Genomic DNA, 15062 nt, shown 5'->3' with positions numbered 1-15062 from the left:
CCTGAGTCAGGAGTGCTTTTTGAGTTCAGTGATGGAACTATGTGCAAAGTAAAGACATTTAATAATTACATACTGCGCTAACTGGGTAGGAAAATTAATCCTATCCAATACGAAAGTATAAATATCACTTGCTGAACGAAGAGGAATGTAACATTCCCACTGAGTGAGTCTATTCTGGGGAAGCCACAAAGCAGAAATGAGATTAAAATAAAATGTGACAGCTGGATCTTGTTGCTCGCTCTGAAAGAGTCCCTCTTCTGTGACAAGGTTGCACCCGATTCCTTTTATAGCAACTCTGGTTTATCTCCCCTGTAATTTCGGCCTGAGAAATTCCAGCTAAGACGTCAAAGGCAACTCTCTAGAAGCAGAGATTGTCTTCTTATGCAGAGCAAATAAGTCTCACTGGTAAGGGTGACTTCTGCCTTCCTTCCTGAGCTCCCAAAATTACCTTTAACTTTCCATAAGGTAAAATTCCATTGCAACATCATGCTTATGTTACGTCTGAAAAAGAGGTGGACAGGCAAAGCTGTTGGTTATCTGGAGGACAGTTGTGGTCTGAACAAGGACTAATTCATTACCAAGAATAACTTTGAACTGACACACAAAGTCAGCACTTCTTCTTGGCATAGAACAATGGTTTATTCTTCCTGGACCTCAGAGCACTTTATTTTTAGCCAAAAAATAATCACAGGCTGTTAAGCACAAAGTGAAGCTGAGGTGCAGAGAAGCCCTGTGGCACCGCACGCAGCACAGTGGAGGTCTCACTGCATCAGTACTGCACTGGTGGAGACATATGGGACTGCATGTCTTTCCCTGTATGGCCACTCTGGCATCAACTTGTAGCAAATTTAAGCTTGTGGCATCGTGGGTTTGGGGTGGAGAAGGCAAAGAACAGCGGTGCCCCTGCTCTCAGTTACAGCTCTGTGGCTGCTCTTTGACTTACCCTCACGGCTGGCTGTTGCTGCCTTACTAGATGTCACTGTTTCTACAGCTCAGTAAGGGAAGAAGTGTATGAGAGGCTCCTGGTCAAATCCTACCCCAACAGGCTTTCAGTGCCAGGTCCATGCAGTGGGGATGGATGCATTGTGCTCTACATGTAGCCATGCCTACAGAAAACCCAGACCTTCAGTATAGCTTCCTATCTAGCTGCTTATTTCATTACTGCAGTGATTGCTACTTACACACGTAAAGGCTTGGTGCAGGGTAGGCTGGTGCACATGAAGGCCAGTCTGTGCTCCTTGCTCTGTGTGATCAGGGTGAAGCAACGTCGCACAGGGCCAGTCTTGCAGGAGGCAAAACCTCCTTTTCCCCCCTTGACTCAGGGTTCCACAAATCAGAAGCTCCTGATGTTGCTGCATATTGAAGTTAATGGGTCTTCTGTAGAGAAAAGTGTTCTTTAATCAGCATCATTTACCTTATCGAGATTAACTCTGTTATGCTAATATAGCCTTACTGATTAAAGACCCTAAGCTTTGCTCTAATAGTCCTGAATTACTGCTAGGATAATTACATTTTGGCTTCTAAACGTCCTGTGCATCCCAACCAAATTACATCTGTATTTGTGCGTGGATAAATATGATTTATTCTCACCAAATTTACATCAAACGTCCTTCCTGCCTCAAAAATACCGGGGAAGAGAAAGTGACCACTTCTCTAGACTGGCCTGAAAGGCCCCTACAAGCGAAACAGATAATCCAGCATGAAAAAGGAATGGATGCCATCCCTGCTGCAGGAGGAAGATGTGGTGGGGTGGCTGCGGTCCCAAGAGCTGCCCCGAGAGCGCGGGCAGAGGGCGCTGCAGTGCCCTAAGAGACAGAAAGGAATGGAACAGAACTCCCTCCCTACTCACGCTGCCTTCCCAGATACCCTTATAGTGTAGGTTTGAAGCCCTGGAACTCCAGACAGGTGCAGATGCCACGGAAGGTCGACCCAGGAGGCTGTCTATGGTGAGGTGGTTGATTCCACGCCTAGAGACTGTATGAATGCACTACTAATAAACACATTCCATATGAAAATATATCTATCATTCCTCTCCCCTTTGGCGCTCAGGGAAGAAAAGACAGAGCCAGACGTGGGCTCCAAGTGCCTGGAGGAGAAACTTGGGCTGAGCAGAGCTGTTGTCCATCTCCTCCTGCTCCCACTGGGCATCCCAGGGAGCCCCATCACAGCGTTACCTGGTATCCTTGTGGGCATTGCCCTGACTCCTGGTGCCTTGGGAGCATGGCAGCCTTGTGGGAGAGGGAGCTGTCAGGATCACAATGCGATCTGCAGGATTAAGGCCAGGCAGCCACCCGGGACAGCTGTATCTAAGACAGCTGAATCTAAGCCTCTCGGTCAGCTCTTTGTCATTCCCAACAGGGAGGTCAGGCTCCCTGGGAATCAATTTGCACAGTCTTCAGGTTCATAAAGTGCCCAAAAAATGACCATACCCAGGAACAACCCCGGAGGGGAAGAGTTTATTATGCTTCCCCTGGGGGCAGCGGCAGCTACAACGTTAATCCTGTTACAGCATCAGTAGAAGGGGGCTGCCAGAAGGGATTGTGAGCGAGCAGATAGCAGCACCCTGCCAAAAAGCAGGAGCTGAGAGCGTGCCTGCCCCGGGAGGGGGGAAATAAAAGGATGGATGTGGTGGGGAGTGAAGTCTGAGTGCTCAGGGTGAGGGTGTTGTGAGGCGGCTGGAGCACGGGTCTGACGTGGAGCAGCTGAGGGAGCCGGGGTGGGTCCTTCCCACCAGCCTTACCGACTGTCTCTACGCTCCTGTTCCGCGGGAGGAAGGTGAGGTGGAGCCCCGCACTGGCCGTGCCCGCTGTACGGCCGTGCTGCTGCCCGCTGTACACGTCACGGCCCCTCGCCGTCCTTCCCCCCAGCCCCGCCGTCACCTCACGGCCCCGCGCACGAGATGGCGGCGGGGAGATGACACGGAGCTCACGTGACGCGCCGCCCCGCCCGCCGCCGCCGCTCGGGACTCGGAGCCGCCGCCGCCGCCGTGCAGGGGATCCGCCCGGCAAGCGGCCGCCACGAGCCCGCCGAGCCCCGGGGCTCCACGCCGCCCTCCCGGTGAGCAGCCCCCGCGAGCAGCGGGCCGGCCCCCCTCCCTTCGCGCCGGGCTGAGCGTCGGGGCCGGGCGCAGGCCGGGGGCGGCGGGGACGGGAGCGGGGCCGAGCGAGGAGGGGCCGAGCGGCGCGGCGGGGACGCGGGGTCTGGTTCCCGCACCCTTGGAGGTGCCGTCCGCCTCGGCCCTGTGCGCTGCCCGCCCCCCGGCGTCACGGGCTCCTGAGCCCCCGCGGGGCCCCGTGAGGGAACGTTGGGGACATGGGTAACGGCGGTGCTTGGCGGGGCTCGGCCGGAGGCCGTGAGCGGGGAGCAGCGGGGAGCTGGGGCCGGAGCTGGGTGAGCCTCGCCCCGCTGGCGCTGTGACAGGTGGGTGGGTGGGTGTGCGGCTGGGGCTGGACGCGGCCTGCCCATAGGTGGGCTGCTGTGTGTGTGTGTGTGTGTGTGTGTGTGTGTGTGTGTGTGTGTGTGTGCGCCTGTCTGTCCTTCCACGTTGCTGCCTGCCTGCTGGAGGCCCTGAGCCCAGCAAGGTTTCTAGCTGGTTCTGCCCTGTGTGGCAGCCTCATTAAGGAATGCCTCAGGGCCTCCCCGCTGTCAGGGTGTGAGCTGCGGTGGGAGGGATGGCTGTGGAGCGGGGCTGTGCCTGCTGTGCTGACAGCACCGTGTCCACCCGCTTGTGTGTGGGGTTTGCTCTGGGAACGGGCCGCAGTTGGTGCTGGTTTGTTCCCTGCAGCAGTTGTCTGGGTGTTGGAACAGCTACAGCTCCATTAAGAGGTTGGAGTTTAGAAAGAGAACACAAGCGGCTCTGGGTGGTGGTGGGTGAGAGATAAATAACAGCTTTAAAATACCGATAAGAAAACCGCTCCTACCCAGAGAGATCGCCTTGATTGTTTTCCAGGTTCCTGCATGTAGAATAGGATTCAGTTCTGCTGGGGGGGAGGGGGTCTTTAAACCGTGTTGTGACCTGTGTAACAACCGTGATTCACTTGTCGCTGTTCCATTGGCTTCCATGGGTCAGCCTGGAGACAGCATGTCTCTGTGCTACTGACCTCTAAGGCCTCTTTGATGCCTAGAAATGTAACCAGGTAACTTTCAGGCAGGTATCTGTGAATACCACCTGACTGCAGGGCCTGTAGGAGCAGAGACCTCTCAGTAATGCCTCCCTATGCCTCCCAGGTGTAACTAATTTCCCTGTGCTGCCTGTAGTTTGTTACAGTGTAGGTGACATCTCTCCTGACAGCAGGCTGTACTTGTGCCTGGGTGTGTGGTCAGAAAGCAGCAGGATTGCAGAGCACCTTGCAGCTGGGAAGCAGGGAGGTGTATGTGCTGCCTGCAGAAGATGCTGGGCAGTAGGTCTGCAGGACACAGCTCTGTCTGCTGTGGTTTGAAGCACATTTTGAAGCTGCTGGTATCTCTTCCTGCCCAGTGTAACCCACACCATCATTTCCTCGAGCTAAAAAGAGCGCTGCATCCTGGAGCCATAGAGGTTTCCTCGCTGGTCCATTAGTGGCTTAGCTCAGCTTTGCCTGTGCTTTATGCCATTGGATGTCACTTGCAAATTTAATGCTGGGAGCGCTGAGATTTGTTCTAGTGGAATTTAATGCCTCATGCTTGGATTTGTTAAAATGGCAGAGACAGTGAACTGCTTGGGTGGGATAGTATTGAAATATTTCAATTGTCCATATGCCCTGATGTCCATATGTAGTGTTGGTGGGAGGGGATGCCTGTGGTGGCTGGTGTTTCCATGTGGGGCTTTGGAGGGCTCTGAGGCTGAGGGTCTGTAACAACCAGCAGTGCTCCATTCATCCTTGCACACTGCGTTGCCTGGCATTGCTGTAGCTGCCTGCAGGGAACTTCCTTTGCTGTTTTGTTGAGCGCCTGCCAGTCTTTCAAACCCCTCTGTGCTTCTTCCCATTAGACCTGAGCTAATATCACAGGGTGCTCAGCATGTTAAGTGCGGGCTGTTTGCAGTAACTTTGTAATCCCTCGTGTGCTGTAATTGCTTTAACACTGTTTGTAACTGGACGTGAACAAAAATTCAGAAGAATTGTATGCAAAAACCTGTATTCATAGGTTGAGATTTCATTTGTTGGCCGTCAGGGAGTCTTGTTTCCATGTTCAGAACAGTTTTTGATCTTTTCATGTTGATAGTAGAGTGAATCCTTAAGAACTGTGGGATGTTTCTATGGTCCTCCAGGCAGTTCCATGTCACAACTCCATGCTGACGTTCAGCCTGTAAGATGTGTTGCTGTGATGCTGAACTAATTACCTGTGTTTGCAGACTAAATAATAACCCTTCAGCCAGAAACCGTGCAAGATGTGCAGTAGGGAAAGTGCTTATCCTGTCATCACTGAGCTGGGACTGCAGGGATGCTGGGTGTGCACTGATGTGCATCCATATACTCACCTCATTCCTTTCTGGACACTGGAAATAGCATCCCACAGTGGTGCTATGGCACCTTGGCTGCTCTGTCTCCTAGGAAGGGTTTGACATCATTAAAGCCAGGTCCGGTAGCTCACATAGTGTTTTTATATTTTGAAGTGAGGATGTCACACTGACTTAGCAGACTGAATGGATCACCCTGCACCTGTTGGGTGATACTGAGCATCTTCCAATTGGGATCAACGTTCCATTGCTGTGAGTGAGGTGTGCAGGGTGAGGGCAGCACTGCTCCTCCCATGGCAGGCTGCAGGGAGCCCTCTGCAGAGCAGCACCCAGCTCACTGCAGAGACCCAGTGGGTGCTTGCACCCTGGGTGTGTGGTTTGTTCCCATAGCTTGAGCATGGATGTGCAAGGAGGAGAGAGGGGAGAGGAGCTCTGCGATTAAACAACAGCCACCTTTGCTGGGTCAGGATGGATATATTGGTCTATGTACCTATGGTAGGCACAAAGACCTACTGATGAGACCTCAGATGGCAGTAGAACCTGCTGCTACTTTGGGACCTTTTGCAGCCCCCCCAGCTGCTCAGCCTCATCGTGTACCTCGATGTGCTGAGCTGTTGCTCAGCTGTTGGGCTGTTAGCAAGCACCCTGCAGGGCCATGAGCTGCCCTGCCTGTGGATGTGCTTGTCTGCTTTCCAGGGAATGTGGGAGGATGCTCAAACCCTCCTTCCTCTAGCAGCCAAAGCACAACAGCATGTGGAGCTGTGAGAGAGGACCTTGCTTGCAGGCACAGCTTTGCACTCTCTGGGGCAGGAGAAGAGAGTTTGTGCGGCTACTGGCTGGAAAAAGAGCATCCCCTCCTTGCGTAGGAGGTGGTCCAGTGGAATTTGTCAGTTCCTTGGCAGGCCAAGATGGAAGGGTGGAGCAGATTCCTGCTGCTGACCCTGAGCTGGGGCTGCTTTAGCGGCCTCTGGCTGAGGATGGCGCTGCTAAAAAGCAGGCCGTGTGAGTTGTAGGGTCTGTGGTAAAGGTGGTTTCTGTGGGAAGGTTGTTGCACTGCTGGTATTTCTGAGGAGCTGGTTCCTGCTGGTGCATGTATTTATTTCTTATGTTGGGGACTGAAGGTGACCAGCTCCCCAAATCCATCCTTTACTGCAGGTATCAGTGCTAGGACTGGAGGCAGTCACTGGACTGCTGTACGAAAATGGGCAGAAACTGACATTTTCAACCATGTTTGTTTAATGTGATTTTGCTGTTTTATGGCACCAGGGCTCTTTCTGGAATTAGGTTAGTGTTATCCCTTGGGAACGAGGCATTATAGAGGCAATTCAGAGCCTGTGCTGTGTATGGGAGGTGCTTTCTGCTGCTGTCATTGTCCTGAGCATGAGGTTTCCCTGCAGCCCCAGCAGCTCTCGGTCCCTTTGCAGAGTTTCCTGGTTCCTTTAAGGGATACAATGCTGTGTTCTGGTCACGTTTGCAAATACATTGCTGGAGCTCGTTTTCCTTTCTCCTGCCAATTTAGTGCTTTTGCAGCTTTCCTCAGTCAGTTGGGAAAATCATTCCTAAATCATTAGAACTGGAAGAGGCCGTTTGGCGTTGATTAACTTAATGGAAAACCTGAGTAACAGTTGTATGACAGGAGATGGCCTCTGAATAAGGGCAGCGGTGTAAATGCCAAAGTGATGTTTTCATTGTTGACAAACTCATTTGGAAAGCTCAGTGAATCCCTCAGGTCTGTGCAGCAGCAGCTCAGCCTCGCAGCCACGTGTGATACAGGAGAGGACCATCTCCTGCTCCACACCTCACCTCCTTGCTGAGCACCACTGTCACCTGCTCCAACTGCCCTCTCCAACCCCAGCTTGTTTAATCCTCTTGTTTCCATATTAAGCAAGAGGCAGCAGAGCAGCGCGTAATCTAGTTGGTGAGGCTTGTGACAGGCTCTTTGTGAGCACCTTGTGACAGCAGGAAGCCATGTGGGAAGGTGACATCAGTGAGAGTGGAAGGCTTGTGGCTGCGACTCTGGAATCTCCGGAACTGAAGGGAATACATTTCTCTCCTCTTTCATCTGCAGTGATGTGAAAAGCGAATGAACTGGTACACCACTGATTTTGATCAGGGCCTGATAGGTGCCTGGCAGTGGTTGTTTGGTCTGTGGTGGATGTGTGACTTAATCGGAGTATGTGTTGTGGGCTGGTGTCATTGTATTGGTTTTGGAGCCTGAGCGGAAGAATGTGAAGGGACAAGGAGCCTGAAGGTGACTTCTGTGCTGCATCCTCTGCCTTAAGATTGATATGCAAATTCAGCAGTGCCAGGCAGCTCTGCATATTGCTCTTTGCACTGACTTCAAATGCTAAGGCCTCTGTGGTTTTTACTTGGTCCCACTTCAAAGTGTGCTGCAGCCCTGGTGCTCTTTACATGCCAGTCTCGGTTAGGCTCAGAGCGAGGATTTTTTTCCCACTGTGCTTTAATACAAGTCTCTAGAGATGGAAAAAAAGCAGTTCTATACACCTTCAAAGATAGCAGGGCTGTGGTGAAACCTGGAGGTCCTGTTGGTAGAGGAAGCCTGCTTTCCTGACCCCAGCCAGTGGAGAAGGGCTCAGCCCTTCCTTTCTATTTTTGGTTTTACTGACACCGTGCAAAATCTTGTATGATTTACTGCTCTTGGTTTTGTGCCTCAGGAAATACTGCAGATGGCTTTGCGTGTTGCTTGTAAGCTGATTTGGTACTTAGTGTGCCTTGTGCTAACCAATTTGGTCCCTGCCCTAAGAAAAAGAGACAGCAAATCCTGGTTTTACTGTCATGTTGCAGTTGTCATTTGCTCTTGATGTTGCGTCTTGTTAAATGCTGAAGTGGTAACACACTCTTTGGTATTTAACATTTAACATTTTAAATAGGTCTGTCTTCCAGCTCTGTAACTGGGGGTGATTGAGTTGTGTTGAATTGAGTGTTGTATTTGAAAGTCCTGTTGACTTGTCATGATTTAGTCTCTGATGACTGATAGCCTTAATTCCCCATCTTAAGTAACAACTAAAATAACAAGCTAGGGGCAGATTTCTATTTATAAGATAGTATGAACATTGTGAAACTTCAGTGCTTACAGATGATCTACTGGTAGCTAGATTTCACTTTTGCAATTGAACTGGGGGTCAGGCTGTAAGGAAGCTCCTTATGTTTTATGCTATTCTGTTTTTCCTGAGTCACAGAATCACAGAATGACCCGGGTTGGAAGGGACCTCAAGGATCATGTAGTTCCAACCCCCCTGCCTGGCAGGGCCACCAAACATACGCCTTTACTAGATCAGGTTGCCCAGGGCCCCGTCCAACCTGGTCTTGAACACCTCCAAGGACGGGGCATCCACAACCTCCCTGGGCAGCCTGTTCCAGGGCCCAACCACTCTCCTAGTAAAGAACTTCCACCCTAACATCCAACCTGTGGATTCTAACCTGCCTTCTGTTTGTGTGAGAGGGGGAAAACCAACACCTTGTGACATCTTAAAAACTAGGTAGTGGTGTGAACGTACCTGCTTGAATCTGTGAGCAGCCTGGAAACCAGAAATGGGGATTTCTTTCCATCCATCTGCTTGGGAGATGAGAAGCAGCAGCGAGTGGTATCCCAAGCAGATGGGGGGAAAGAATGGATGCTCTGTAGAAGAGGTCCACGTACAAAGTATTGAACAATACTTTAAAAGCTAATGTATTCATCTTTAAGCCAAGTAGTTTCCTTTATGAATTCTACATAAATATTGCTAACAGCACATATTTTATATTCAGTAAGTTAGGGAAGGTTGCTTGGAAGCATTTTTGGCGTATTTGCTGGGTAAGTGGAGAATGCTGATGTGTGGTTTTTAGTTTTGTTTATTTCCAAAACCACTCCCCAGCACATCTGCTGTCCTGTTAAATACACCCTGGCCTCTCTGCTCTAGAAAACCATTGGCATCCAGTAGTACTTCTGGAATTGAATGCACTAAGTGCTGTGCACCCTGTGCCCTTGCTGGGTAGCTGACAAAGCAGGCATTCAGTCACCACTGAAGGATCATGTTCCCAAAAGCGAATCTGAACTAGCATTTTTAACCCCCGTAGAGCTGAAAACCAGCACAGCAGGTCTGGTTTTGTGCTGCACTTGTGTCTTTTCACCTCTCCAGGTTGTGGTCTGTAACTGGGCTCATCACAAAACCAACCCCAAGTACTTAATGCTAAGTGGTGTCACAAAGTCCAGTAGAAACACTGAAGCCTCCTGTTTGGAAGGGAAAGTGATGCCTTGGTGTTTCGTATCAGTTCTTCATTGTAAGGATGCCGCCATAGACCTTGTATGGACATGGGAATCTTCTGTCTCCATATCTGTAGGGAAATACTGTTTAAAATAGCTGCCTGTGTCAGCACGTTGCTTTACTCTATATCCCAGCTGTGGGTAGATCTAGAGAGAATCTTTATGTTCCAATCCCCTTAATGTTTTTAATGGGAGTCTGGCCAGGAGCCCTGCTTTCTTAACACACAATGACTTGGATTTTACAGTGACCCTTTGAGGATGTGAGCAGAAGCCAGCGGCAGGTCTTCTGGGCTGTCATGGTCACAGCGAGCTTCTAACCCCATGAGTCGAGCACTCTGCGCAGCAAAGCAATTCCAAGTAAGCAAGGAGATTTTGCATTTTGAAGGATGTGTGTTTTGGAGTGGTGCACTTTTCAATATGTTGTTTACTGTAAACTGATACTAAATGTGACCTGGATTTGGATGCATTCTTGTTTTGGACTTAAACAGACGAGTATCCATTTTGCTTTAGTTTAATCAGTTTTTGCACATGTGCCAGTGGCAGCCTTCAATGCTGGCAGCAGCCTGTGGCCCTCACTTGGGTAACAACTTATAACAACTGTCTTCATGTCCTGCAGCTGCATGGCAGTATTTCTTTTGGCACTCATGCCAGCTGGTTTTTCTGAGTGAGCCTTCCATTGAAAATCAGTGCTTGCTAGCAAATGGAGAATGATTCAGTCCATTTTCTGTTCAATACAGAATTGTAAAATCTTAGAAGCCAACATAAAGATGGGTTTGGTTGGTGTCTTTTCCTTCCAGCTGAGGTTAACTAAGAACAGAACTTCAGAGGATAGAGCAGAAAAGCAGCTCTCCGCTGTGGTTCCTCCTAATCCAGTTGTAATTCTCCCTACAAGTGCCCTGAGCCAGGTTGGTGTTAGGGAAGCTGGGCTTAGCCCATCTCCTACCACAGTCACAGGTCTGCGTGCCTCAACTCTCAACTGCTGTAAACATTGGGTAGTGCTTCTATAGATACCATCAACAATATGGTCAGTAAACCAATAATGAGAAAAATACCATGACTTAAAATCAAAGCTGCTAAAATGGAGTAATCTGTGTGTGTGTGTGTGTGTTGCATGTAAGGTTAATTGTTGTGGGCAGGAGTTAATTCTGTCCTTGCTGCTTTCTGAATGCTGGCATCTATGTGGTGGCTGTTCTAGACATGAAACCTGAGCTCGCTGAGAGCTGAAGACACTTGTGCCAGACAACAGAAGCACCTGTCGCTGTATTGATTCAACTTTTATTTCCCCTGGCTTCAATACACAGACCTGATGAATAACAGAGTAATCTATTACTTAAGTTGACTGCAGGCTTAATAGGGGTTGAACGTAAGTAGGTGTAGTGCAAGGCTGCTGTATTCCCACTGAGAAAAACACTGTTGGAGATGCAGTGTGCCTTGTAATTCATGCTGAGAAGTTCCTTGCACACACCTGGATACTTTGAGGTCTGTCTGATGTGTGTGCTTGTCTCACTGTATGGCAGTGCTGCAGGGTCACAAAATACATGGGTGGCTCCTTGCTGAAATCTAGGGGTCTAACATCATGGAAATGAAGGTACTGCTGGTTCTTAATGGCGTTTCTTTTGTGAATCAGTTCCAAAAATATCTTTTTCCTCACCTGTTAGATTTGTAGAACATGAGCATTAAAATAATCCAGGGGAACCTCTTGTAGAAACAGAACTCGTCCTTCAGCTTGACAGCTGAACTTGCTGGCTCTATTTCTTCTAAATCAAAACTTGCTCTCCATGCAAGCCAATGTTTGCTGGATATGAGTGTAACAGTGACTAATGCAAGTAGATACTATGCTGCTCAAAGCAGTCTTTTAGGGCTGGAACTTAATTTGTCTTAATGACTTATGTTGAAATTTACTAATGCCAGGTACCTACCATGTGTAACTGCACAGAACAGAGCCCCAAGGTATTTGTGTCTTTCTGTAAAGATTGATGCTGAAGTTGCCTGTTTAGAAACAGAAAAATGAATATGAATATATCTAGGGCTTGAAATGCTTGAAACTGAATTCCAGCACGGGCTACTTGATAATTAACAGCCACTGAGGTTTTCAGCCTTCAGGCTGACCTTTAAGAAAACCAGTAAGTCCCAGAGAGGAGTGATGCTTCATTATCATGGCAGTAATTGGAAAACAAAGGTTTAACTTGAGTTTGGAACAGGTATTTTGTGTATCCTTTGCTCAGATAGATCATATTTGACCCCAGTAGCTTCCCTGGTTTTTGCTGCCTATTAAACAGCATAGCTGGCTCCTGGCAAATGAGTGCCACAAAGCAGGCTGTTATCAGCAGTTTCAGCCTTGTTTCCTCATTCATTTCCTTAGAACGTGGAGCTTGGGAGAGGCAAAGGGTGCAACAGCAGGAAGTGACTGCAGCCTATGGAAATAAGCCACGCCTGCCTGTAGTTAGTCCCTAATCCGTGGAGTGCATCTTCCTTCTCGGTGCTGTATGGTGCTGTGTTAGCACAGGACTGACCCTCTGTTCCGGCTCTGAGTTGCTCTGAGGCTGGTTCACGGCATACAGGAGGTGGGGAACATGCCTTCTCTCCTGATTTGTGTCCTGTTTCCTCATGCTCCTTTTTAGTTTCCTCTGAATTTCTGTCAAGGTTCCCAGCTTTCTATTGGGGTTTGATGTCCCATCATGGGCAAGGATCAAAACAGGTAGCTGCCCCTGTGCCCTGCTTGCAGAGCCGATGTACAGATGTGTGTGCTCCATCTGAAAAGCACTTAGTGACAGCTTTATGGGAACTTCTTTCACTTCCTTAGGAGGCTGAGCATGTACCTGGGGAGATTTGCATGTAGTTCTTAGGAAGCCAAAATGCTATATCTGATTTTGTTCCATAGTGATAAGTACGTAGGAAAGGATGGGTAGAGTATTTGGTACTAAAATGCTGATGGCTGCTTGTCCCAGCTGTTAAAGGACATGTGTGTCCAGGCTGCAGCCAGGCAGGCTGAAATGCCATCTTGCATGGACCATGCCTCTAGGTTCCTCCCTGCCCTTTCTTGGGCTGCAGAGCACTTTGCTTCAGCCACCAGACATTGACATATGGTTAAATTCCCCAAGCTTTGCTAATTGCTTCTTGGAATGCTCCTGTAAATACAGCCTTGGGGACGCCCTGACCTGCATAGCATGTCTGGGAGGGCAGCTGGCAGTAGAGGTGCTTTGCACAAACACTTTTTATTACTCAGATCTGTTCACTGCTCCTAAAGTTGCTTCAGTTGCGTGGTAGAAGCTGTCACTGATTCAAATAAAGGCATGTCCTTAGCCTAAAACCTGGACAATCTGCATCTGACACCATAGATGCCCTTCATTGTGCCAATTTGTCTGGCTCCCTGTTCTGAAACTGGTTGTCATGCATGAGGAGCGTTAAGGAAGCCAGAAGCAGCTTTGAAATCAATCTCAGTAGGCAGGGTAGATTCAGAATGACAGGTCTGGGCACAGCAGTCAGCAGGGATAACACGCTCCTTATCGGTTGTGGTACCTCACTTGCTCTTCTCTCGCTGTGTTTTATTTTCTGTGAATTAATTTTCAGTGGGCAGGCAGTTGAAAATTGGGAACGCAAAAGCATAGACTCTGGTTTTGCATTGCTATGCAGTTTTTGCTAATGCTGTCCAAACCCCCAGACAGTTTATCTGGCAAACCGACTGCTAAATGGATGATCTAATTCTCACTGAATGCTGTGATCTTCAATATTGCTCTACATCACAGGAATTACTTGAAAACTGTTGTGTATTCCTCGAGCTGTCACTTGTCTTTCGGCATCCTCTTTGTGCTCTTTCGTCGCTGAAGACGTGTTCTGAAGCTCAGATAGCTTACCTGTCAGTAGCTATGGGGATGTCTCTTCTCATCTCCTGCTCGTTAACCATAGCTGTACTGGCAGCTTGAAAGCTGTTAATGAAGGAGATAAGACAAGGAGCTGTGTTGTAGCTGCTGTTTCTCTAAATGACACCCGGGTCCCTCTCAGCAGAGCTCCTCTCCAGCAGCTCATCCCCCAGCCTGTACTGGTGCATGCAATTCTTCCTCCCTAGGTGCAAGTCTCTACACTGGCTTTTGTTAAACCTCATCCGGTTTCTTACTGCCCAGCTCTCCAGCCTGTCCGGGTCTCACTGAATGGCAGCACAGCCTTCAGGTGTGTCAGCCAATCCTCCCAACTTCGTGTCATCAGCAAACTTGCTGAAGGTGGCCTTCATTGATGTCATTGATGAAGACACTGAACAAGACCGGACCCAGCACTGACCCTTGGGGAACACTTCTAGATACTGGTCTCCAACTGGACTCTGCATTGTCAATGACGACTCTCTGTGCTCTGCCAGTCGGTCAGTTCTCAATCTGCCTCACTGTCCACTCATCTATCCCACACTTTCTCAGCTTTGTTATAAGGATGTCGTGGGAGACAGTATCAAAAGCCTCGCTGAAATCAAGGTAGACTAAACTTAACACTTTTGTGTCTGTTACTTGACTAAGTAGGTTGACTGTAGCTTTCAGTTTTACAGACTTACATCAGCCAGTGAGAAAGGAAGCTCATTTCTGTGTGTGCGTGGGGGGGGGAGTATGCAATGTGCTCAGCTTCTCAACTCAAATGCACCACTGTGTGCACACAGCTGCCTAGTAAAAAGGAAAGGGGCAACAGCAGATGACAGTCACTCTTTGCATTTCTTCACTGTAATGAGTGGCTTAACTAGGGAGCTTTAATCAGAGTCTCTTTCCTCTGCTCCAAGCATTGTTAGCTGTAATCCAAACTCAAACAAAAACTATAGCTCTTAAACTTCTTAAACACAGAATGTAGGTCATTTGGGTTGCTGTTGCAGCTTAACTCAGGTTCAGTGAAGGACAACAGAGGTAGGTAGACAAAGGCATGGAGCAGCTTTTGGATAGGAGGAGCTGGTTCTGGCTCAGAGAAACGTTATCAAAGCTATGCTTTAGAGGAAGGTAATGTCATCTATGTTAAAGTTGCTGCAGAAGTGTGCATTTTAATTTTGTATGGATGTAATTAGTACCACTTTTCTCTTTTCAGATGCCCTCTTGTCAACTAGTGTGTATCTGGGGCTGCATGTTGGAGGAACAGATTAAATGTGAGATTTCTTGGCTTCTGCATGACTTGAGGTTGTTGGTAACTAATGAAGAACAGATGTGCATAGGCAGAAAATTCAGGTGCTCAAAGATTGGTCTTGAAGAGCAGATGATAGCTGAAGTAGCCTCGGATAACTTGGTGCCTTGCTTGACCAAAGCTTTGCAGTCTGTGAGCTGATGCCTGGGGTGAGTCAGGTAGGAAGTAACCTTGCACCACATGCTGCTTGGTGCTGCAGAGTTTGTTTGCTTGGTT

General features: G+C 48.9%; 1 protein-coding gene across 6 annotated transcripts in view; it reads left to right on the top strand.

Annotated features, from left to right (window-relative positions):
* The first annotated feature begins 2951 nt into the window (after nucleotides 1-2951).
* SGMS1 (sphingomyelin synthase 1) overlaps nucleotides 2952-15062 on the top strand; it is a 40902-nt gene continuing 28791 nt past the window's right edge. For 3 of the 6 annotated variants that reach the window (XR_014948477.1, XR_014948478.1, XM_015866154.3), the window contains exons 1-2: nucleotides 2952-3057; nucleotides 9947-10058. The gene's annotated coding sequence lies outside the window, so the exon portion shown is untranslated. Of the gene's footprint in view, nucleotides 3421-9946; nucleotides 10059-15062 lie in introns of all 6 variants that reach the window. The other 3 variants (XM_015866155.3, XM_015866157.3, XM_085553843.1) reach the window with 3 other exon arrangements.

This window comes from Coturnix japonica, chromosome 8 (genome assembly GCF_054131305.1).
Source record: "Coturnix japonica strain WE chromosome 8, WE-NBRP24, whole genome shotgun sequence".
Taxonomy (NCBI): domain Eukaryota; kingdom Metazoa; phylum Chordata; class Aves; order Galliformes; family Phasianidae; genus Coturnix; species Coturnix japonica.
Note: the sequence above shows the minus strand (reverse complement) of the source record. Positions and strands in the feature narration are given on the sequence as shown.